The 26,826-nt window shown below is 42.1% G+C and overlaps 2 pseudogenes; both read right to left on the reverse strand.

Moving 5' to 3' along the window:
• Positions 1-690: 690 nt before the first annotated feature.
• On the reverse strand, positions 691-4,746 carry Atp6v1a-ps1 (ATPase H+ transporting V1 subunit A, pseudogene 1; annotated as a pseudogene).
• Positions 4,747-15,255: 10,509 nt separating this feature from the next.
• On the reverse strand, positions 15,256-16,534 carry Psat1-ps1 (phosphoserine aminotransferase 1, pseudogene 1; annotated as a pseudogene).
• Positions 16,535-26,826: the final 10,292 nt, after the last annotated feature.

Below are 26,826 nucleotides of genomic sequence, written 5' to 3' on the forward strand. Positions count from 1 at the left end.
CATCCAGGATTTAAAAATGGAAATAGAAACAATAAAGAAAGCACAAAGGGAGACAACCCTGGAGATAGAAAACCTAAGGAAGAGACAAGGAGTCATAGATACAAGTATCACCAATAGAATACAAGAGATAGAAGAGAGAATCTCAGGGGCAGAAGATACCATAGAAATCATCAACACAATGGTCAAAGATAATGTAAAATGCAAAAACCTCCTAGCCCGAAACATCCAGGAAATCCAGGACACAATGAGAAGATCAAACCTAAGGATAATAGGTATAGAAGAGAGTGAAGACTCTAGACTTAAAGGGCCAGTAAATATATTCAACAAAATTATAGAAGAAAACTTCCCTAACCTAAAGAAAGAGATGCCCATAAACATACACAAAGCCTACAGAACTCCAAATAGATTGGACCAAAAGAGAAATTCCTCCTGTCACATAATAGTTAAAACATCAAATGCACAAAACAAAGAAAGACTATTAAAAGCAGTAAGGGAAATAGGTCAAGTGACATAAAAAGGCAGACCTATAAGAATTACACCAGACTTCTCATCAGAGACTTTGAAAGCCAGAAGATCCTGGACAGATGTCATACAGACCCTAAGAAAACACAAATGCCAGCACAGGTTACTGTATCCAGTAAAATTCTCAATTAACATAGATGGGGAAAACAAGATATTCCACGAGAGTGCTTTTCTTTCTTTCTTTTTTTTAATTTAAATCCACTTTTTATTTTTCATAGATTTTAATAATTATACATTACTCTTAACATAAAGATAGTGAAATCTTAAGGATAAGGAGACAATTTATATAGCCTCTTCTATTCATTGTTCAGGATGGAACTTTCCAAAGGGCATAGGTATGAGATTTAACACTGGAAAAATACATATGAAACTTGTTTAACCGGCTGCACTTAGGACCAGGCACAGCACAATAAATAGAGAACTGCATAATCTTTTAAAAAGACTGCCAATTTTAACACATCCTTACGAAAGAAGCACTATCAGTGAACAATCTGAAACTCTACAGTGTGGGCAGAGGGAAAGTTACCGTGAAAATCTGAGCATTGTTTCTGTAACTTCTTCACACTCATACATCAACAGTCTCAGAGGGAGGAAGAACGCACATCTCAAATCCAGGACAACAAAACACACTTGGTCAAGTAGTTTCTTGGGATCATTCATTCTGATCACAAGCCTAGGTTGCTGGTAGGTGTAGGCAGACAGGTTTTGAAATCTTTCTCATCTCCACTAGTCAGGGCTTCTGGATACGAAGCCATATTGGAAGCAAACTGATTAAGCAGCACCGTTAATCCACCTCTCAACAAGTCATTGCATAATCCATATCTGATTTAATAGTTTTTAAATTGTTATGTGGAAGAATATCCTTCTTGAATAGCAGTCTACCGTGTAGACATGCACTAGCAAGGATTTACACATTACATCTGAAGTGTATACTATGTCTACCCAAAAGACCATAAGAAATGCACCACCTAATAATTTAAACAACATACCAAGGCTTAAAATAAATACTTTGTCGTTACGCTTGTGTACTTGAGAGTGTTAGCCATGTTCAATCCCCTTCCCCTCCTGAAGAGGTAGCATGGTGCCAGCATTATCACCCCGGACAGTGAAGAGGGAGCACGATCTCCAAGCTCTCAGAAGCGAGCCTCGTTATGCAAATATGGAATTATTATTTAAACACACCAAAACAACAAGACAAAAATCGATCTTTTTTTTTCTTTTTGTTTTGTCACCAGTTAAATTTAAGAACCTCTGTCGTCTCTATTAACAGATAGGAAGCTGCAGGGACCAGGTACTTTGAGGAGCTTTCTGAGCCAGTGAAAGAAAACAAAATGTTTCCTGGAACTGGCAAGCTTGCAGTTTTCAGAGTGTCAACAAGCAAACACACACGCCACACACGTACCTCGTGAAAACAATGCCGCTCTGGCCCCCCGGCCACACTGCCTGCAGGCACTGCTGCGTGTCCTTGTGGTATTCTAACTGCCACCCCTCCCCACTCTGAGCTCATCTGACTAAATATGAGGAAAATGGCTATGATGTGGATCACATTTTCAATGATTTTTAAATTGTACTTAAAAAAAGATTTCCTAGTAATTGAGTATATAAAAGTCCTTGATATTAAATCTCTTAGTGAAATAAAATATGCTTAAACAAGACGATGTTAATTTAAGTCTGACCACCTAGCTCTCTTTTTACTTTCACACTTTCAGAGGGAACTGATTTATCTATTACGTTCAGCCTTGCAAATGTCTGTTAGGAAAACAAAATAGTTCCCAAGTGCACCACAAACAGTCCTGATTGATACTGGGGAAGCTACAAATAATTGGAACATTAATCTTTTGTTTTTTAAATGGAAATACTTCCTGCAAAATGGTTACTCAACAAACACTAAGTTGAAAGTGGTCTAGTTTCCTTATGTACCTGTCCACGGTATGGAGATCTGGCCTTCCATCCCCAATAGAGCACATGCAGTAGTCCTGTTTACAGTTTACTGGAGAGGAGGGAAGGGGTAGTCACCTTACATACAAGTTTACAGAACGTATATGTTACAATGTGTATGTTACACTGTGTATCATATGCACTACATTCACCACTTCAGACAAAGGTCAGGAGCTCCTTCAGACAGCGGAGCACAGGAATGTGTGTTTTATAAGACCTACCAAAGAAACAGCAAAATGAACGAGAACGCACGAGGCACTAGTCTCAAAGCTGCACAATATGGAAGCAAAGGGTTGGAGATGAGAAATTCAGGAAAATATACACGTATGAGCTGCGGAAGAGGAGGAGAGAAGTCACAGTTCTAATCTTCCAGGCTACGGAATGCGTTCTGCATGTCTTCAAGAAGCTGTGCGTAGTCGGCCTTGATCTTTGCCTCGCCATTCTTCACTGGATCCTTGAATTTCATGGAGGAAAGTTTATAGAGAATCTCCCCCATGTGCTCACGGATAATGGACCATGTGATCTTATTGTCACTCTGGGCAGTGGTCTCCACAGCCCGGCGGGCCATATCATAGAATGAAATCATGTTGGACAGCATCCCCACCGTCTTATAGAATGGACAGAACCTGTCATAAGGAGTGTACCCATTTTGTTGTAGGAAGTCATCTTTGATAAGTTTTGCTACCTTCAGGGTGATTTTATCTGTCTCTGCTAAAGACGCCTTTCCCACGAGCTGCACGATTTCCGCCAGATCCTCCTCTTCCTGCAGAATCTCCTTAGCTTTGGTCCTCAGAGGGACGAACTCTGTGAAGTGTTTGTCATAGTACTCGTCCAGGGCGCGCATGTACTTGCTGTAGCTGATGAGCCAGTTGACGGACAGGAAGTGCTTGCGCTGAGCTAGCTTCTTATCCAAGCCCCAGAACACCTGAACAATACCCAGAGTAGCAGATGTGACTGGATCAGAAAAGTCACCACCAGGTGGAGAAACTGCTCCTACAATGCTGACACTCCCTTCTCTTTCAGGATTTCCAAGACATTTCACTCTGCCTGCTCGCTCATAGAAAGAAGCCAGTCGGGCATCAAGGTATGCAGGGTATCCACTATCTGCAGGCATTTCAGCTAAGCGACCAGAGATTTCTCTGAGGGCCTCAGCCCATCTAGAGGTAGAGTCAGCCATCATACTGACGTGGTACCCCATGTCCCGGAAGTATTCTGATAGTGTAATTCCAGTGTAAATGGAGGCCTCTCTTGCAGCCACAGGCATATTGGAGGTATTGGCTACCAGCGCTGTCCTCTTCATGATGGACTCTACTTTACCATCAACTTCCATAGTGAGCTCAGGGAAGTCCCGGAGAACTTCTGACATCTCATTCCCTCTTTCACCACAGCCGACATAGATAATCACATCGCTGTTGGAGTACTTGGATAGAGAATGGGAAATCACAGTCTTCCCACAGCCAAAAGCACCTGGAATAGCAGTAGTTCCTCCCTGAACACACGGGAAAAGGGCATCAAGCACTCTCTGGCCAGTAAGCAAGGGGTGGTTGGCTGGCAGCTTTTCAGTGACAGGCCGCACCTGATGCACAGGCCACACTTGGACCATGCTCAACTTCTCCTTCACACCTTCAAATTCAAGCTCTAGGACGACATCAGAGGCATCGTAGTTCCCAGGCGGTGCGATGTAAGTCACACTTCCTCGGCTGCGTGGGGGTAGCATGATTTTGTGTTTGATGAGCGAGTTCTCATTGACAATCCCATAAATATCTCCACCAGTGATATGACTACCAACCCGTAGGTTTTTGCTGGGTATAAACTCCCATTTGATATCTCTGCTAAGAGCAGACACATTTACTCCTCTGGGGATGTAGATACTTTGGGTCTGACTGCTGATATCCGATAGAGGTCTCTGAATACCATCAAAAATGGCTCCCATAATGCCAGGACCAAGCTCTACCGAGAGAGGTTCACCAGTGCGGAGTACAGGGTCTCCAACAGAGACACCAGAAGTTTCTTCATACACCTGAATGGTGGCTATGCCACCTTCCAGTCGGATAATCTCTCCAACCAGCTCGCTGTGCCCCACTCTCACCAGCTCGTACATAGCAGCACCTGCCATGTCACAGGCCCTGAGACTCCATGCACATAACCAAATGTGCTTTCTTTGTCTTCATCACGGATTTTGGGTAGCTTGGAGAAATCCATTGTGCTAAATTTACCTGCCCGGGCTCGAAATGCAGAATCTGTACCTAGACGGGACCCAGAGGCTCTGTCACTGAGAGAGGGGAAGTCTTCCGAGAGTGCTTTTCTAACCTCAAAGCAAACAGACCTGGCTGGCTTCACAGCACCACTCAATACCTGTGGCTGCTCCCGGAACTTATAGCCCCTCCCCATCCTTCTTCCTCCTCTTCTTCTATTGTTTTTTTTCACCGCAGCCTGATCCTTATAACAGAGCTATTTTGGCAATGCCAGTCTCTTGGCCCCTTGGCCTGGACTGCTTTGGTTGGAGGCTCTACTCTTGCCTCCCTCCCATCTCTCTTTTCTCATGGACTGGTTTAGTCTGCTGACCATGTTCAGTCTGGACTCTCTATCGGCCTGCTTTCTTTCTTATATCTACAATATAAATCTTCATACTTTAGAAATAATTGCATCTTCCCTTTATTTAAGTTTTCCATTCACTGTTGTAAGGAAAAAAGCCCAAGCTCACGACTCGAAAACCTACCAGTCCTTGAGCTCAAAATCCCATGAGTACCTTAGAGCAGTGGTTCTCAACCTGTAGGTCGTGACCCTTTGAGTGTTCCCTAAGACCATCTGCATATTAGATATTTAAGTTACAGTTCACAACTACTGTAGCAAAACTACAGTTATGAAATAGCAACAAAATAATTTTATGATTGAGGATCTGTATTAAAAGGTTGCAACAATAAGAAGGTCAAAAACCAGTACCCTAATTAAATCCCACTTCTCAATTCTTTGGAGCTTCTCACTGGAACAGAGGAGGCCATAGAGGCAGCCACCCTCCTGTGGTGTTTCTCCCAGTAGATCTCTTGTGTGAGGTTTGTTGTGCCATGTGGCTGTGTGGTGGTATTCCTTGGCTCCTGGCAGGCAGTCAGGATTCCTTTCCCCTCAGAGCCTAGATGCTTTCAAATATTCTGTTTGTTATACAAGCCTTGTTATAACAAACCTTTCACAAGTGTTAGCCAGGGCCACATCATATTGCAAAGTTCCTCCATTCTGGTTAATCATCATAATTCCCAAAGTACAGTAATTTGCAATTACAGGATTAAAATCACTTTGTTTCCCTGGATTCCAGCCCTCCCTGTCCGGGTGACCCCCAGTGAAGGACAGCACTGGAGATGTTTATCGCTGTCTGAAGTTCTTTTACTATTTCCTGGTTACCCCTAGCAATGGCAAACCATGGCTAAAAGGAAATGTTTTCTTTCTCTCCCTGCTCTCTTTCTGCCCTGTAAGTACCCAAGCCTGTAACCAGCAGGCAGCAGGCTCTGGTTCTTATAGTGAGTAATCTGAAGGAAACTCACTCCTATCTAGTATACCTGGGGGGGGGGGGGGGCTGCAAAACACATTCCAGGCAATTCCGTGTTGTCAGGAGCAGAGCATGAAGGTTCTTACACCCACAGATCTCCAGAGAAACTTGGAGCCCTTAAGCTAATACAGGTAACTTAGCTCTAGAGCCCATCTTGGAATAAATGAGACATATCCTGAGTTGAGGTTCGATGTAATTACGATTCCCATACACCAGGAGTTGTATTTTATTACATCAAGAAACCTTTTGTTCCAAATTATACTGGCCTTAAATGCATCAGGAAGTCTGATCCAGATGAAATCAATCTGTGCTTCTTTTCCATTCTTATCTCTCCGAGTGGTTCACTTCCCTGTATGACACCTCCAGGGACCCCCTCACCATATTTTGAAGAAATCGAAGACGCAAGACTCTCGTGTTGTTTTCTTGGAGTGTTTCAACAGCACTCGAAATTCTTCTCTTATGCCTCCGTTCTCCCCACAGATAGAATGAACAAAGTGTTTTTGATTTGAGGGGTTGTAGATAGATTTAGGTGCCATTAGATGCATGAGTATAAGCAAATTATAAGCATAATAATAAAATATGAACGTAATGAATGTTAGAACAGTGAAAGTGTTATGGGTACTACTCTGTCACCAGAATAGGTGGTTTGAATAGGAATAACCCCCTCCCAAAGACGCATGTGCTTGAATGCTTGGCCCATAGGGACTATTAGGCACTATTAGGGGGTGTGACCTTGTTGGAGAAATGGTGTCATGGTGGGGGTGGGCTTTGAGGTGAGGTCTTATATGATCAAGCTAGGCACGGCAGTCTCCTGCTGCCTGCAGATCAAGGTGTAGAACTCTCCTCGGCTTCTTCTCCAGCACCATGTTTGCCTGTGTGCTACCATGTTCCTCCACCCTGATGATAATGGACTAAACCTCAGAAACTGTAAGTCAGCCCCAATTAAATGGAGCTCTTATAAACTCCTCCTTTATAAGAGTTGCCTTGGTCATGGTGTCTCCTGACAGCAATAAAGCCCTAACTAAGGTAATTGGTTACATTATTAGCTTGATCAGAAAAGTCTAGAGAATAGCTTGAAAAGAGATCCATTTGACTAGTAGTTCTGATGTCTTGTAGAATGTAAACTCATATTTGCCTTTAATAGGAACACAAATGTTATAATGTCCTATACAACAGGAAGTGATTTTAAATCTCAAGGAAAAATTAAATGCAGTCCCTTCTCCTGATGAATGAGTCTATTGTGGTCTTCAGGCCCAGTCATAAATACAGAGAGTCATTAGTAAAGACGACAGGAGCTGAATTCACCCTATCTACAATCTGAAGGAATGAGATGGATAAGAAACATAAGACCAATACATGTGTTGAGAGGTGCTCACTGCAAGTGCACAGGTCAAAGCATCACCAGAAGAGATTCTCAGGTGTCATGGGGCTCTGTGTGTTTCACAGAGTAACTTCTCTCTTGGTGCATGGGGCCTTAACTTGGCAGTTGGGCAGACTTGACTTTATGATGTGGTCCATATATCACTGTTAGCTGTGGTTTTGCCAGCTGTGCCTCTCGATCCACCACAGTTCTTGATGGCCCAAGGGCCCAAGGAGCTGAAGAGAAATCCGTAATGTTCCAGTGGCTCCCTCTGCAATGAGGAACACAGACCCCTTCCCATGTTCTGCAGACAACTTGGCTTCCAAGTCTCAAATTGTTTAAACCACACTGGCCAATCCAAAGGCAGTAGAGAAATGTTTTTGAGCTCTTGAACATGTAACATCTTGAGGCAAAATTTTTAAAAATTAAGAGTAAATAAGGAAAATACAAAAGTATCCCTTTCTTGGTGTTTTCCAATTTTAAGTTTGTTTTAAAAATAATTGCTGTTTTAATGTTCTATGTGCTTTTTCAATTATACCCTGGCCTTGAAGGTGACAAGGGAGGCCTGTAATATGGTTAAAATTCCATTCTTTACAGAAGTTCTTTGTTTGCTACAATAGGCTGTTCCATTGTACATTTTTATAGAAATAGGCATTACTATAGCAACAAAAGTTTGTATAGGATAAGACTATATTGCAGAAGCATTCTTTGAGGATTGAGGTACAGCCCAGAGAAATTTAGAATATGCATCAATGCAAGAATGCAGCTACAGCATCCTAGGCCCAAGAGCAAAGTGAGTGACAACCATTTCCTATAATTCGTTAGTATGTTTACCTCTGAGATAAACTGCAGTTACATGATTGTGACTGTACAAGGAAGCACAGACAGGACATTCCTGCATAAACTGTCTCACTTGTCTAAGAGGGGTGTGCTCTTCTACATGAAGCCTGTTAGTATCCGCGTACAGGAGTTGATGCTCCTCTTCTGGAGAAGTAGAATCAGGGCAGGTTAGTGCTTCAGTTTATTTATTTCCTTTTGGAATAAAACCAGGAAGGTTAGGGTGTGCATGTGTGTAACAAACAAAGGATGTGTGTGGCCTTTAAGGGAATGTTGTAGTTCCTGTAGTAATGGAAACATAGCAGAATATTAAGGTTAAATTAAAGCTGTTTCTCGTGCTAGAAGTAATCTGACAACACAAGCAGACTTTAAAACTGGAACACAGTCCGTGGGTGAATCTGTTTGATGAGGTTTCTGAGAGCTTCTGAGATAATGCCAAAACAAGGCCTCGTTGTAAACTCTACTCCTCCACAACATGGATTACTCTTGGAATACGTTTTTGTGTACCTCCAAGGAGTAATAAACAGCAATGGGTTTACTTTAGATAAACCATCATTTTATCCATGATTATTCAGAATGAGGTTTCTAAGCTTAAGTTCTCCTGCTGGTGTTATTCAGCCTAACCGGATATGACCTTGGCCTTGTGACTGTTTGAAGAACTCAAGTGAACTTTGCTCATGTGACTTTGCCTAACCCTGAAAACACTCAGAACATAAATTGTCTGATGCCCTGAATAAAGATGGCTATAGCATGAGACTTTACTGCACCTCATTTTTGGTCCCCAATTTCTCAGGTTCACGCTGTTAACTAGAACAGTAACAGAAACAATATTTAAGGGTTTATAAACTAATCATAATAGATGAATAAAAACAGCATATTCTATCTGTTTTGGACTGAGAAAAAAAGAAGTATTAGTAGATTGATGAACTGCCAGTAAAATAAGTATCTGCCTGTGGAATGGGAAAAGGTTGGGCAAGTTTTGCCATCACAAAGTCAGTTCATATGAAAACAAAATCTCATAGCTTGCCAGCTGAATATTGATTTCCTATCCTTATATAGTAATCTGCAAATAAAAGTTGAAAATTCATAGAGTCTGTAATACCCTTAAAAAATAATTATTAGTTAAGGGTAATATGATACAACAATGATAAAATCCATGTAAGTATTGATATCAGGTCTTCCCTTGACTTTCTCTCTCTCTCCATATGTGTGTGTGTGTGTGTGTGTGTGTGAATGTATATTTGTATATATGTGTGTGTGTATACTCTGAGGTTTTAAAAAAGTCACATGACTAAAGTTTTTATGAGTTCAAGCAACATGTGGCAAAACCCACGATTTTCCATAGAGGAATACTTGAATGATAACAGCAAGCACTAGTAAGTAATCTGGAGTAAACGCTCACTCATCTGCTCCACCTGGGAGAGCATGAAAACACAGCCCACGTTCCATCCATAGGCGGGAAACCAAACCACCCCTGCAAGAGCACCAGCTGAGCCAGCTCTCCAGCTCCTGCCCAACCCCCCACCACACACGCACTTATTTTAATTAGGCAGCTACCAGAAGGTTCAGCCTACATTCAATCCTCACATCAATTAAGACAATCAAGACAATTCTTCTGGTAAGGCACCTACTCAGTTGGCCCTAATTTTTGAAAAGTTGACATTAAAATCAACTATAGTTCTTTTAGAAACTACTGTGGTGGTATCTGTATTTAAACTCTTGGAGTGCCGGTCTCCATCTCTCTTTGCTTTTTCAAAACACACTATGATTTCAATCCATTTTAATATTAAAGACAATGCATCTATGCTACATCTATAGTTGAGGTTCCTCTAAGCCCAAGTCCTCCCAAAAGAACCCCAACTGACCAACTGACCTTAACAGGAAAAAAATAAAAACAGAAAAGTTGTGGTCTGTGGTTACTCTCACGCTTTTAAACATCCGGGAGGAAAGTATAACTGAAAATTAAAGTAATTGAGAGGGGTGTGTGTGTGTGTGTGTGTGTGTGTGTGTGTGTGTGTGTGTGTGTGTGTGTGAAATGTTCCAGGCCTTAAAGGCCTTCCCATTAAATAAACCCTAAGTGTGGGCTCTTGACATGCCAGGGGTAGTAATCACAACATCTCCAACTGTAATGAGATTGAAGGACCATCATACATTTTCTAGCTGTAATCGAATTCGTGTTTGTGCATACCTGATAATTCTTCAAATGTCTCTTTCTCTCTATAAGAGATCTACAAAATCAGACTATGACCGTGCCAAACGTCACAATTGTTGATCTCTGCTCAGCCAATCCATTGAGCATGTAGTTTGATCTGTCCGGGTTCCTTTGATTGTCTTCCAATGCACAAAAGTCAACAGGAGAGGTGACCCCGAGTTTTTCTGTGCTCCCACTTCAACTGGAAACAGCCATAGAGACGTATAACTGTTTCCTAAATACATTCAGAGTCAACCATTGAACTCATTCATTCTCTGAAACTCCACTACTATTAGGTGTGTGGCTTTTTGCTGACCTCCACTGCTGAACTGGTGTGCTTTCCTGGCCCCTAAGTTAAAGGCATTTTGCTTGGTCTTCTAACTGCCTAATCTGTTTTGTATAGCAGAGGCTCAACTCTTTTAGCCAAGATGCCAAGCAAGACATTTCATTAGCATCCCTCTCCTCCAAAATATTCAGTATCAGAGATTGCCCCAAGATATTGCCAATGAGAATTCCACAGTGTCCAGAGAGAAGGGCTACAAGAACCACTGTGCCACTTTTCCCACTGATGTACAGGAAAAGGAGTCAGGAATGTTAGCCACTGCCACATTAGTTTGTAAATCTCTCCATTTTGATTAATGATGATCATTGAGAGAGGAAGAGGGGGAGGAGGAAAGGGATGGGGAGGGGGAGGGAGATGATGACAGAGACAGACAGAAAGAGAGAAAGGTGGATTTCCAGAACTAAAACATCTTGATTTTCAACAATCCTGCCTTCAGTCTCCTATGACCCCTGAAAGTTGGGGCCAATCTGAGGGCAGTGGGAAAATTCCACCACAAACCTCCGAGCACAGAAAGACCCCTCCCTTCCAGTAGGAGTAAAGCAAGTCTAGTTCCTGGAACAGCTACAAGCCAAACTGCTGAACAAAACCACCTGTAACTCCCCATCCAACCCCCTCGGAAAGTCCTGGACTAGTCCACTGACTGCGAGTCAGTTTGGAGGTCACTTCTCCCTACCAATAGGACCCTGCCTAGTTATCATTGTTTGAATTCTGACTCCCTTGTTTGCAAGGTATATAACTCTCTGTTAGAGTCTGTTCAGGGTCATCTCTCTCTGAAAGGGAGTCAACCCAAACACATTGGAATAAAGCTCCTCTTGCTTTTGCATTGATTACTGCCTCCCTGAGTCTCACTCAAGGGGTCCCGGAAAGGGGTCAGATCAGACCTCACAACCCCCAGTAAAGGATCACAATACATGTTTCTCATAACTGACATTCTTTAACACACACACCCCTGAGTTACCCCTGGAAATAAATGTGAGACAGAGAGGTAGACAGACTGGATCTCATCAGGCTGAGACAGCTTTATTGAAACAGTAAGGGACCCCCACCTACGCACAAGGTGAAAAATGGGCACATTTAGAGGTGCTGGAGGAGTAGCATTGTTAATCCTGAGATTTGTCTGAGAAAAACAAGTTCTACCCTTTGAGTCAAATTTGAAGAAAGTTTTTATTAAATACTGACCATGATGGGCTTTGGTCAGGACCACTCCCTGGAATTCCCAGCCTAGTGACCTAGAGACACTAAGAACAAACCAATAGGCTTCCATATTTTCCCATGAGATGCTTCTATTTTATAAGAACTACAACTCCCAGCATTCCAGGAAGTTGCCTGGTCCTTGGGCAGGTGGTTCTTACAGTTTATATGCACACAAATATGGGTATCTACTAAAAAGTTACAGCTATTTTTAAAAAAAAGTTTATTTATTTATTTATTTATTGTTGTGGTTTAACTAGAAACAGGGTAGACTGCTTTGGATACCACAAAGTGCAAGTGGGTGGATCTGTAAGGCTGGGGCCAAGCCATTCTTCATAGCTAGGGACTATTGCTAGATACCCCTCAACTCACTTTCTCAAGATCTGAAGCTATTACCCAACAATCCCTATCAATACTAATCATGGCCTCAAAATGGAAACTTTTTGATCTTTCTTTCCCACCCCACTTTCTGCTCTGTAAGTACCCCAGCCTGCAAGCACAGAACTGGCTCTGATTCTTTTATCAAAATCCCCTTACAAGTTTTTCTTCTGAATAACAAAATAAGACCCAGTTCTGTCCTGAAGTCATTTCCTTGTCTGCCTTTTGGTCTCCTGGACCTTACAATAAGGGTGATTTTTTGTTACAAAAGTAAATATTGACTCAATGTACAGGGACCTTGAAACACACCTTGCTTTTATCTTTATACCTAAGGGGCCTTGATTCGCTGAAGAATGATACCCTGGACTCAAATAGTATGTAAACGCAAAGAGTGCTTTATTTGGCAGAAGTCTAGCATGCTGGGGTCTCCCATTACCAGAATAGAGAGACACTCAAGCGAGCTTGCAGGCCTGACTTTTTAAAGCACATTAGGGAATATCGGGGTAGGTGACCTGTATGTTAATCTGGTGGGTCTGTCTCTGTAGATATTTCATTACTGGGATGTGGGGGCTGGAAACTTGCTGGGGGAGGTCTGGAAACTGCAGCTGACCCATTGGCCTTGCCTCAGGTCAGATGGCAGGGAAGCTTCTGAGGCCTGGACTTCCCTGGAATTGCCCAGTTCTCAGAAACAGAGATTTAGGCCTAGTCTCCTTAACTGCCGATTTGAAGCCTTTCATGGCATCTATCTTTCTCAGATAACACTGTTATAATGTGTATTACTTAGAAATATTTTGACTTCCAGTCAAGTATTTAGATGTATACTGTCTCTCCAAGATGCTAATTTGCAGAAGATCAGCAGTTCTTGCAAACACTGTAAGACTTTTTCAGACTCAGTTTCCGGAAGTAACAGTTGAAGGCCCCAGACCCACATCATTCCACCAGGAAAGAAACTCAAAATTAAATTTTCAATTAGTTAATATTTTATTTAGGTCTGACTTAGTCAAAGTCTTACATAACTTTTTTTTTCATTCTCAAATTCTTAAACTATGTGCATTTTGTTAATCACTTTTTGAAAGGAAAAAGAGGCATCAATTTCTATATATTAATGTAGTTCAAAACTATTATCCCTAAACATGCATTCACACACACACACACACACACACACACACACACACACACACACACCAAACTAGGCATGGTAGGAGGAAAAAAACTAGTTAGCATGGTAAATTCAAAAAGAAATGCAAAAATGTAAGAGCTGAAGGTTGTTACTAAGTTATTCTCAGGAACTCTAAGTTTACCTCATGCTGCCTTAGAACATATCATAAATTCACAGATTACTCACATAGAAGGACAGGATGGGATAAACTTAATATTTCCCATGTTATATAAATCACAAAAGAGAAATCCTTTATGGCCTTGTTTGTTTTTCCCCAAATGGCTCAATGGAACCCCAGTGTCTCAGCAACAACAACAACAACAATAACCACAAAAGATACACATTTGACCCTTCCCTGTCCTAAGGAGCACGACCGCATCATTCAGTAGAACTCACAATTTGCTTAGAAGGACTTTCAAATCAGCAAATTTGCCCTATGAAGAGCATCAGCCCTATAACTGGTGGAATGGAAATAACTCAGAAGAATTCCCAGAGACAAAGCTAGTTACTAAATGGCAGTGACCAAATAGTTGAAAAGAATTAAAATTCGAAAGAGTCCCAAGCCAATGAAGACAGCTCCAAGATACATAGGGAAAGACTCACAGAAAGGCCAGACATTTTCAGGGTCAAAAACAAGAGTTCAAATACGTGTTTCCGGCTTCACCAAACTGAGCTACAAAGCACCGGATTCCCACTGAAGTGGGGAAATTAGAAAAGATCTTAGTGGCTCAGGCGTCGAGGACACCTGGTTACTCTCCCAGAAGACTTGTGTTTGGTTCCCAGCTCCCACACTGGGTGACTTACAAGGACCTGTAACTCCAGGTCAGGGGATCTAGCACTGTCTTCTGGTATCCATGGGTATATGTACACACATAGCATATACTATAAATAAAACATTTTAAATCTTGTTTAAAAAGTCTCAGGAACAAGTAATTTTTTTAGATGACTCAGGACTTAAATGTTCTTCATATCATCAATCAAAAACACTAACACATGAACAACCAGAAAAGACCTCAGCAAAGATCTGGAATGCATAGTGTTGCCCTGGTTAAACTACAAAAACAGCCACATGATCATAGTTTGGGAGTGGGGGGTGTAACTGAGTTTTGTTTAACGGCCTAACCAAAAAGCAAAGGAACAACCATTTCTTCTACTTGTGGCAAGAAAAGTAAATCATGGAACTTCTAGATCCTTCTCATGGATCCTTCTCATGAAGCAGCTTTAAAAGGCAGTAGGTAGAGGGTGCCAGTGTCCATAACAGATGACAGTCATACACAAAGTCACTGGCTGAACAAACTCTGAAAAGCTTCTGCAGAAGTGTTTCATTAGAAATATAAAAGCATAGATATAAACCGTATGGTGTTTAAGAAAATTCCCACTCCATAAACACGGCCTATCATGCCTATCTTTTTTTTTTTTTTGGTTCTTTTTTTCGGAGCTGGGGACCGAACCCAGGGCCTTGCGCTTCCTAGGTAAGCGCTCTACATGCCTATCTTTTTATGGGAATTGCAGTACACAGATCCAAAATGCTCATCAGTCGCTGCTGACTTCAACCAACACCTGCAGAACCTGGACAGCTCACAGCTGCCTGTCCAGCACAAAAGACTTCTCAACCTCCTTGGGATACCTTCCTAATGATAAATAACCAGTTGGAACCAGCAGGAAAAAGTCCAAGGCAAGTCCTTCAATCCTCCTAGAGAAAGGAGCAAAGATGACAGACAGGCTGAATTCATTAGAAAAGCAACAGGAAAGCTTTCGAGATGCTTCCAGGTCGAATAGGAGTGAAGGTGGCCGTTAGCTGGAAGTTTCCTCAGCTCTGTAGAGCCCCGTGGCTTAGTGGTTATTCTTTGAAAAAGGAATCTGTAAAAAGCATGTATGTGAAAGAGTCCACGTCTGTAAGGTTTGTTTAGAAAACCCCGAGTTATTCTAAATGCTGCTCACGGGGTGAGGTTGGTCACGTTCACAGCTGATGCATCTCCAAAAAGTTCTTCATGAAGGCAGCCAACTTCTCAACATCTTCGGTGGTGACAGCATTATACAGAGAGGCTCGGATGCCTCCCACCGACCTGTGCCGCTTCAAGGAGATCATGTTGAGTTCTACGGCCTTATCAAGAAACCGCTTCTCCAGAGCTTCATTCCCTTTGCCTTTGCCAATGCGAAACGGAATGTTCATCCTGCTTCTATTCTGGCGCTCCACCGGACACAACATAAAATCCTTGAGAATTATCAATAATCTCATAAATCATTTGGGATTTGACGGAGCTGAGCTTCTCCATGGCTGCGGCCCCACCATTGTTCTCGATCCATTCCAGGACCATGCCCATGACGTAGATGCTGAAGCATGGAGGTGTGTTATAACAAGAGTTGTTCCCAGCCTGCACTTTGTAGTCAAGGACTGATGGGCACTCTCTGAGGGCGAACCCCAGCAGGTCATCACAGACAATTACCACCGTCACCCCAGCAGAGCCAACATTCTTCTGAGCACCAGCGAAAATCACACCAAACTTGGAAACGTCCACTGGCCTGGATAAGAAGTTTGAAGACATGTCACAGACCAGCACTGCTCCCTTGATGTCAGGTATGAAGTCAAACTCCACGCCATGCACAGTCTCGTTTGCACAGAGGTACACATAGGAGGTGTCTGGGTTGAGGTTCCAGGTGCTTGGGTCTGGAATTTTTGTGTAATTTCCAAGTTTAGGATGAACAATGTTCACAGTCCCAAACTTCTTGGCTTCTTCCGCAGCCTTAGCTGACCAAGCTCCGGTCACCACATAGTGGGCACACCTTCCAGCTTTCAGGCCAGTAAGATTTAAAGGGACGGCACTGAACTGGCCAGTCCCACCTCCTTGTACAAAGATCACCTTGTAGTTGTTGGGAACAGCTAGCAATTCCCTCACAAGATTCTCTGTGTTGCTAATAATCTTGGCGAAATCTGATGACCTGTGACTCATTTCAAGCACGTTGATGCCAAGGCCTTTGTAGTCTAGTAGCAGCTTCTGTATCTCTAACAAAACCGAGTATCGTAACTTGGCAGGCCCGGGCCCAAAGTTAATCACTTGCTTGGTGGCTTCCATGGTGCTAAGGCGACAGAAGGTAAAGTCGAAACAAGTAATTTTAAAAGTTGTTCTCCACTGCTGGATCATCCTCTCTACTCGGGGCAACTTCCCAGTGGTTTCTTTTCTCCTAGTTATGGCTTGCCTAATTTGTCATCTATTGTTAGGGCTGCCTGGGCCCTGGCTTTGACTTTGATAACTTTACTAATATTACTATATCTGAATCAGGTCTTTGTGTTTCAAAAGATCTAAGCTTTCCACAACCTTCATAAAAGAATTTTCTTGTTACTCAGTGGTGGGTTATTTGGCGAAATGAACCAATCCAAACCAGGTTAGATTATATTAAAGGCAGGTTTATTGAGAAGCTGCTCTCTAGCAAGTGAGTTCACTGGCCCCGGGCGCCCCGGGCACTGAGCACAACAAAGGTGCGGGGGGGTGGGCTTGAGGTGGGGGCAGAAAGGGTGTGCAAGCATGAACAGAGAAAGAAGGGGAGGTCTGGATTATATAGGGAAGAGCTTCTGGGAAAAGGCAGCCCAGCCCCTGGGCAGGAAAGTCCGAACCTGAGGTTGGGGCCAGGGTATGTCACGTAGGGACTGAGGGATGCTGGGAGAACCTGGAGACCAGGTCTGCTTTGGTATGTAAAATATGCACTTCAGTCCCTTGTCCTGGGATCTGAAACCAAACATTCAGTATAATTTGGATCATAAAATTCTAGTTTTTAAATGGGCAAATGGTTATCTCAGATCGTCCACAAGAAGTCTCCTTTCTGCATACATCCACTTGAATTCCAAACTTTTAGAGCGTAATAACAAACCTTCTCCTACTCAGATAAAATAATAACTGTGTCCAATCAACTAGGTTACTTTATTATTATTATTATTATTATTATTATTATTATTATTCAAAATGTTCAGCTGCAGCAAATGGAAGAAGCCTTGGGGAAGCTCTATGACACACTCGTGTTTCTGAGTAACTTAAATAACTTTAACTTCATTGACTCTTATTAGAAATATGTAAAGATTTAGACTGACTCTATCCAGTAACCACAAAATCAATCTCCAGTGACTACATTCATAATGCTTTATGCCTTAAGAGCTCGTGGTTATTGACTAAATAAATATTTAAGGTATGTTATGGTGTACAGTTAGCCTAAATTTTCAAAACTAATAAACAAGACTTGGGAAGGCTATGATTGGTGATCAATTTGACTATATCTGGAGTTATCTAAAATCCAAATAGCTGGGTAAACCTGTGAAAGAGTTCTTGTTTTAATTAATTAAATCATTTGAAGTGGAAAGACCCACTTTTACTCAGGATCTTTTGAGGAGAGATGATGAATCTGGGCAACACCTTCTGTTGGCAACTGATATAAAGGACATGGAAGGAGGAAGCTTGCTCTCTCTCTCTGCTTGCTCTGGCTCTCAATAGTCAAGTCCATCCCTTCACTGGCTATAGAGACTATTTTGGGGGGATTCTGGCATCAACTGAAGACCAGTTGAGATATCCAGCCTTGTGAACTGAACAACTACTGGATTCTTGAACCTTGCATTGGTTGACAGCCATTGTTGGATTGTTGGATTAGCTGTACTACAGTCTGGTATGTGTGTGTGTGTGTGTGTGTGTGTGTGTGTGTGTGTGTGTGTGTGTGTGTATGTATGTACACGCGCATGCGCACTGAGCTGTCCTTAGAAGACCTGCACAGACAAATTGATTGCTGGCCTGCTTTCTTCCTTCAGTTACCTTGGAGCCTCAGGTTATGTTTGTCAGCCTGGATTCATAGCATAGACAAGAGCCTAGAATAACTGTTCTCTGGGAGACTCCACCTGTAGTAATAAACATTAATTGGAGGTTTCTACTCCACCTTAGATCGTTGAATTCTGAAATAAAAGACACAAAACCTTTATATTTATGATAAGCCTTAAAGCACTGGAGTTGGGCAGATATTGATCCTCTGTGTTCTTTTGTCTATTCCTCTACCAATAACCCTGAAACATAACTTGAGGTGTTTCGCCTGGGCCACTCCTACTCTAACTGGCCTGTTCTCATGGTCATGCTCTCATGACCCACCTCCCCTCCACCTCATTCCTCTCTTTTCCTGTTTTCTCCTCAAACCCAAAGCCTGGGAACCCAAGTCCTGCCTACCTCTCTTCCGCCCAGTTACAGGTTGTAGGCATCTTTATTGACCAATGAGGGGGTCAAGTTGACTTGGGGGGGGCAAGTTTACTTGGCATCACTTGGTGTATGTGAGGATCTCCTTCTCTCTGGAGAACTCCTTGTCTTGGCAGCTAGTATTTAGCACTACAATACTCACACCAAACCAGAGCATCTACCTAGCAGCTGTCAAAAACAGATGCAGAGACCCTCAGCCAAACATTAGACCAAGCTTGGAAAGTTTTGTAGAAGAGTTAGGGGAAGGATTGAGGAACCCAGCGGGGATAGGAACTCCACAAATAAACCAACAGCCAAGAGTCAACTAACGTGAACCCTTGGGGGATCCCAGAGATTGCACCACCAACCAAAGGGCATAAATGGCTGGACCTAGGCTCCCTACATATATGTAGCAGATGTGCAATTTGGTCTTCATGTGGGTCCCCCAATAACTGGAACAGAGGCTGTCCCTGAATCTGTGGATCTTGCTCCCCTAACTGGGATGCTTTGTCTGGCCTTAGCTGGAAAGGATATGCCTAGTCCTGCCATGACTTGAGGGGCCAGGGTGGGTTCATTTCCCCTGAGGGATATTCCCATTCTCAGAGATGAAGGGGAGAGGGGACGTGGGTAGGGGTTGTGTGAAGAGGGGACTGAGATGTGCATGTTGTGATTGGGATATAAAGGGAGCAAATAAATTAATTAATGAAAAAAGCAGATATTAGCAATTCATAGTTAAGTCAGAAGTCAACTTGGACTATATGAAACTCTTACTCTAAAATAAATGCAAAATAAAATTTATGATAAATGTATTTTACTAATGAAAAGTGAATGGGCAATGTTACAAAGAGACTCATGCTTCCCTTTATGACCATGAAAAGGGAAATAAGACTCGATTACACCCACAAAGTCTATAGATCCTGATTTCTCTTGCACGTCTGGCCTTTTGTTTCTGTCCTTTCCATAAATAATATTTGAAAAAGACAATTTTGTTAGAACGAAGTTTGAAATGACGCTTTGTTGTTATTTGATTTCTTCTATAGTTTAACTTTCCACTTAACTTTTCTAAACTACAATCTGATGGAATGCCAAAATTACAGAACAAATAAAGGTTTTGTCCCTAATAACTTCAACTATACCAATACAAGATTATAACAATAAATTAAAACTTGTCAAAGGAAAATTAAAAGATAACAAATTATTCAAACATTATCAACATCATATAAAAATTCTCCCACAGTACAGATAGCTATAAACATGAGGGGAAACATAGTAAACCTGGCTTAAGAATGATTTCTGCTTGGCTAAAATGCCTGCTTTCTTCATCTGCTGCCATAACTCTTTAGGATATATTGTGTTCTTGATTATTTTAACTTTCAGTGTAACACTCCTCTTAGATTTACACATCATACAGAAGTGCTCTGTCAGATATAGAGGGGAGAAAAATGAAAACTCAAGCCTGGACGACAATAGCCACTAGAACTTGACGGGTCTAAAGACTCACTTCTTACTTTTTTCTCGCCTGAAGACTGCTTTTTGCTCACCGTGTCTCATCTTTACCAGATCATAAGACTGAGTACAACGGGGCTTTAAATAATATTTAGACTCTGTATGTAAACAATGTGATGGTTTGCCAGCAGGAGGGATCGTGAGCTCAGTAGGGAACCACAACTAGCTGTATCTGTAGGAGCAGCTATAAGGCTGACTAAGAATTAGAACATCTGTGATTGGGGAATGGCAATGGGCACTTCTCACCTTCAACCTGAGCCACACCTTCTGGTGGCAGCTCTCCAAAGATCACCTTGGCCTCCAGTGCCAGATTGGGACTGCTTCCTGGTCATGTGGCTCCCAGGCAGTAGTGGTTTTTTTACATTGCATAAAAGAAGAAAGATAACAGAGACTAGAGGACATATATGTTTACCTCATCACTTTTGACATTTCAGACCTCTGGTGAGGACAGAACTGCCAGGAGAACCAAGATCAATAAGTAAAGTTTCTGCCCTAAACACACAGGCTAGTTTCTGTCTTCTTTCTCATCATTCTCAATAACACATGAGGCTCCTCACAGAAACACCTGCCTGCCATATGTTCCCAACAATCTACTTCAGTGTTCTTTCTGTAGAATATCTTTCATATATAATTGGTTATTTCATACTTGTATACAATGTATCTTGATCATATAAGCAACATCTTCCTCATGTGCCACCCGGATGCCTTCGCCCATGTCCACTTTCCACTTTCATGCCATCGTTTGTCCCCGTTTGTAACCTGGAGTGCAGTTAGTGTTGCCTGCCGCAATGTTGACCAGTCTCGTTGGGTTGGCTTTGGCATGTAACCATCCTGCAGTGAGGTTGTGAGTACACGAGTCATGCCATGTCCAGAAGATCGCATTGTATAACACGCTTCATCATTTTCCAGCTCTTGCATTCCTTCTGTTCACCCTACTTTCCCTAAGCCTTGGGTACAGGGAGAGAAAAAGGGTAGAGCACTCAACAGTCACTTATGCTTGTCACTTTTACCCATTACATGTCTTCTGCAGTGCTGGTCCCTGAAGAGAGAGGTTTCCCTAGCTAAGGCCGAAGAAAGCACTAATGTATGCACATAAACAAAAATATTTCAAAAGCATTTTGACAACATGTCCATTTAGCAAAATAACAGTAGTAATGTCCCCCATGTCCAACATGCCCTTAGGGTCTATGCCTTCTTGAGCCATGAGCTTTTGACCTGGCTCACAATGTAGTAGGAATTCCTTCCTGTGGAGGAGACATCATTTCCAGTTAGGAAGTGGTCGCCCTCAGAACCTTACTACCACTATTCCATACATCTTGTCTGACAGGTCAGTAGTGTAGCATTCAAGGTCCAGCAATTGGATCCATGTGTTGTAAATGTGCCTTAGTTTATGACTTTGTACTACTAATATAAAAAATGCAACTTTTGCCGCATTGGAGCATTGAGGGCAAACTAAATCTGTGTTTCTCAGGTCATGGTCATTCATAGTTGGTTTCAGAATAAATATCTCTCTCCCTTTGAGGACAGAGCCGTGTGTCTGCATCAGTGTCATCTTGTATATCAGAAGATGAGGGGACAGACTAGGTCATTTTTACACACTAGAGGACACACCTGTGTAACAGAGTATGAAAAGGAATCTGCACATAAATAATGTCATCAGCTCGGCATATACATACTGCCAGTGGTTTATTTGTTCTGAGTTAACTTTCGATGTGGATGATGCATTGGGAATATTACAAGACTCGAAGGTTCCTCTCTTTCCACTGTGTGCATACCAGGGATCAAACTCCACCATCGTCATCAGAGTTGGCTGCAAAATGCCTTTAGATGCTGAGCCTTCCCGATCCCCCTGGAATATGGTATTTTAAAAGTCCCATGCAGTTTAATATGAGGTAAATCTCCATTATATTTTATTTCTTAAATTTATAAAAATATTTTAATGTTAATTTAGCTACTTGTACTTATGCAGTAATTGTAATATTAATCAATACAGAAGATGTATAAAACCTTAAAGTCTTATATATGCAGTGTTTAAAAAGTTAATTTCAATCTATATACATAATATTGTTGCACAGAAATGTGAGACATTGATCAATAACAGACATTTAATCATACAATAAAACATACTAGAATTAAGCTTGGCCCTGGAAGTAGAATGCAAACATAAGTTCAAGGAGAAAGAAGCTGTATTAAACTTTCAAATGTTAAACACCTGTTGGTATTTTTAGCGGATGCTGGTGGTTTTGAAATAACTATTGTGTTATTTATATTTATTTCCCCTAAAACATTTTATTGCATATCAAAAATTAAAGTCACCAAAAATTATGCTGAAAATTTTAGCTAAATTAGAATTGTATACTATATTTTGAATATTCTTCTGGAGAATCATGGACAATGAAATGTGAAGACAAAAATATAGTTGGGTTCTGGGTGGAAGCCGAGAAAAGTCACCAGAAGCTTACAAATGAAAGCTCAGTTTTCTGAGCACTTAGAGAGGCGACCAGTTTGGGATCTGAACTTCATCCTGAAGGGAACACAAAGCAAGGTGGGGTCAGGGTGGGCTGTTGCATTAGCCAATCATATTTTGACACAAGGGGTTAAACAAGGATGGTAATGCTGGTGACTGGCCCTTATCTGGGTTCCCTGGTTTCAGAGTCCTTGATTCAGATTTTGCAGTCAGGTCCCCTCTTGGACTCTGGCCCAGAATTGTAGAAAGACAAGGGAACACTGGCGTGGCAAGCAACACACAGTCACTTAAATGAAGGCAAGCAACACAGTTATGACTTGTGTGCCTTGGTTTAGGTAACGGGGTAACAGCATCTTCCCTTTTGACATCCTTTACTGGTTAGTAGACAAACATGAAAACCTGAAGAAGCAGGATGGGAGCTGGTCCCAGGGCCTGGGAACATGGACTCAGTGTTGATCCTGCTAGCAAGGTGGGACTTGTTCCTCAGATGGCTAAACTCAGGAAACTACCCCCTAACGAAGATATTCATTGAAATGATGTAAATCAGTTTTTAAAGGGAGAGAGTGTGTAGCTAACCAAGTATAACAACTATCTTGTTGTACCGGGTGAAGAGGCCAGGCAGAAGTTTGAAGAATGAGGAAGACACAACCCAGAAGAGTCCATCACTTCTACTTCCTGTATACTCAGCTTAGCTCCATAAATAGTTGTAAGGGAGCAGAACTGTGAGTCTCATGTAGAGGAGAATGTGTTGGAGTCAATGCAGCCGAGACCCACAGGAGCATGACACCTTAATCAATCTTCATCTCTCTACCTTTCTTATCTGTCACCTATCTTTACCTGTCTATATCTATCTGCTGATAGTTATATGCTATTAAATGAATTGCAATTAAATAAACTCCTCTTTGGAGGCAATACTAAAAACAGCCGAGTGGCTTATAGGTCACTCAGGAGATATGATGTTGGTGCTGGTATGAGAAAGGGAAGCCCATGGCATACATTCCTACAATGGTCTCTTGCATGGTGAAAGGATCTTATAAGAGAAGGCTAGTGACATAGCTACCTGTTAGCTAGGATGCCACCCTCTGCAAGGTTGACCGCCCTGTGAACGTGAAGGTACTCAGCCATGGTCGGCTTGCTCTTTGTGAGAGAAATTCTGTGTGAGATTTCAGATGCAAACAGCTACAGATGCACCATCTCTGCAAGCAGCTCCAGTGCTTTGCTTACTAGAGAAGGGAGGACTCACTCAGCAGCTTGAGGGAAAAGATGGCTGACTTCCACAGAAACAGTCTCTTGTACACGTGGCTGTTAAAAGCCTCCCCTCTCCCACTTGGCAAATCACTTGGCCTTGCAGAAAGATCAAAATTAGCAGCAGAAGTTGCAAAGGATAAATGCTGGACTGGGTAGTTGGCCTACTGGTCAAGAGCACTTGCTGCACAAACATGAAGACTTCAGTTCAAATCCCGTGTGCCCATGTAAAAAGATGGTTCCAGGTGCCTGTCCTCCCAATGCTGGGAGGTAGAAACAGAGGAGCCACTGGGTTAGCTTCAGGTTCAGTGAGAGACTATAACTCAGCAGAGTGAGGCTGAGAGTGAGAGCAAGACCCTCAGTGTCATCTGGATTCCACAGGGACTCTTGCACATGCACGCATGTGTACAGGAAGCACACACGCGCATATGTGCACATGCATATACACATGTATGTTAATTCTCCATTCATTCTTATGTGGCTATTCTAAATTGGAACGCACACTCTCTTTGAAGTAGAAGGGAGTCTTATAAGATAGGCAGCCGAGGAAGGAAGGTTTAGGAAGCTCAGGGAGTCCCAATATACATGAGGCTCCTTCCTAAACTTATACAAGTAGCAAACAAAATCTAAGAAAAGAGAACCCTTCAGTGGAGCTGCCTGCAGGTTGGGCAGGGAACTCTAGCATGCAGGCTTTCTTGAGCTGTCATCCATATTAGCGTGCACTTATTGGTGTGATATATTTGTCTTTTTTTTTTGATTTATTCATTTAATTTATATGAGTACATCGTAGCTGTTTTCAGACACACCAGAAGAGGGCATTGGATCCCATTACAGATGATTGTGAACCACCATGTGGTTGCTGGGAATTGAACTCAGGACCTCTGGAAGAGCAGCCAGTGCTCTTAACCACTGAGCCATCTCTCTAGCCAGATACATCAGTCTTTGTATCAGGTATAACACTGTAAATGACCCTACATCTATAGGCTTACCAAGCTGGACTTTGGTGGAGTTCTTTCCATGGTCTATCACGGTGTCCTATCTGGACTGAGAAAGTCATTCATATCTCCCCAGGAAAAGTCACTCACACAACAGTAGTAGTTAAACATAGTTTTGATCAGTTCTTAACCATCCAGATCCTTCTCCTGACATTACATTGCTAATGAATCTAGTTGAAGCATAGGCCCAAAGCATCATGGATTCTAAATGAGAAGTATCACACATCTGGGTTACTCAGCATGTTCTTCTGACCACATTTGCTACACCGAGAATCCATAAGCAAGGGGAGAGTAGGCTGGCAGATGTGGCCAGTGTTGGGACCTAGATTCCACCGCCCTGCATTATCCCACCGCACTGGTGCTTCAACTTGATGCTTCAGGAATCAGTGGGCTTGATCTGATCTACTTCAATTTGCAGAACTGGTTGAGACTACATGAAAACCTTTCAGACAAGTAAGCTGATAGCGAAGATTCAAAAAGACTGAAGAATGCCAGAGCATCATTGCTTTGTTTATTTAAAGCCCTTGCAACTTCCCCCTATTGCTCTCTATAAATGATGTCTCTCTGTATGTGTACATATGTAATCTCCTTCTGGAAGGTAATACAATTTCTTAATTTCCCCACTTTCCCCATTAGAGGTGAATGGTGCAGAGAAGAGCTAACACATTCTAGTTAAAAATGCATTGTGTGTGTGTGTGTGTGTGTGTGTGTGTGTGTGTGTGTGTGTGTGTTGCATGTGCAGTAGCACATTTGCAGAATTCAGAGGATAATTTTCAGAAGTCAGTTCTCTCCTTCCATTAAGTCTCAAACCTAGGTCCTCACAGGTGACAGGAAGTGCCTTCACCCACTGAGCCATCTCTCTGGCCCTTAACATTTTCTATTTATTTGGTCCAAATGGTCTGGATTCTGCATTTTAATGTACTGTGCACAATGTGAAAACTAAAGTTGAGGGCCAGAGAGATGGCTCAGAGGAGCAGAAGGGCCGATGCTGAAAGCCTGACAACCTGAGCTTGAGTTACCAACTCTTCATGGAAGAGAGAGAGAGATGAGAATTAAAGTAAAATTGAAAGAGAAAAAAAGAGAAAACAGAGAAAATATGATCTCTCAAAGAAGCAATAAAGCAACTAACTTTTTCTCATTGTGGTAAATGGCAGTCATTGCCCAGACTTTATGTCACATTTTTGTGCTCTTCACATTCGAAAAGGTGATAGTGTAAGAAACAATGTATTCTTCAGTGTGGGCTCTGGTAATAACCTCTATGGTGTATGGCAACTAAACTTGTTATTTACAATGTTCCCGTTTCAGTACTGATAAGTTTACAATTTATTCTAGTCCAGAAAAAGTTTCAAAAGACTATCTCTCCATAGTGGCCAACTTTTCCCATGAGTCAATTCTAGGTATGCAAGTCTGGTTGTAGCAGGAGCTCTGCACTGACCTATATTAAATCCACCCAGGCAGATATCTGTTGGGAGTTGGTCTGGTGTTACAATGTATTCTAAATAGTGGCCCCCAAGATCTGATTGCCTCCAGAGGAGCAAATTCTCGGATAAGCCAGTCTTTGTTTTGTAAATCTTGCTCCCTAACTTAAAGTTAATAGGTTAATAAAAGGCTAGAGGCTGTGATTGGGCAGTAGAGAGAGAAAGGCAGGACTTGAGGATTGAGTGAGAGGTCAGGGAAAAGGAGAAAGGAAGTGGAGAGAGGAGATGGACCAAGAGCACAGTGGACCCTTCGGACAGGCTGACAGGGCAGGAATAATGGGGGGGGGAGGTAATCTCAAACAGCAAGTAACAAGGGACATATGGCTGGGGTGTAAGTTAGAGTAGTTCACATCCTGCCCAAACTAGGCTTACAGCTTACAAATAAAATACCAGGATTTTGTGTCTTTTATGTAGGCTAGCCAGAATCTATAATTCATTTTACAGAATTCCATACATCTTAATCAAGTCTCCTGT

The sequence above is a fragment of the Rattus norvegicus genome, chromosome 2 (assembly GCF_036323735.1).
Source record: "Rattus norvegicus strain BN/NHsdMcwi chromosome 2, GRCr8, whole genome shotgun sequence".
In the NCBI taxonomy this organism is placed as follows: domain Eukaryota; kingdom Metazoa; phylum Chordata; class Mammalia; order Rodentia; family Muridae; genus Rattus; species Rattus norvegicus.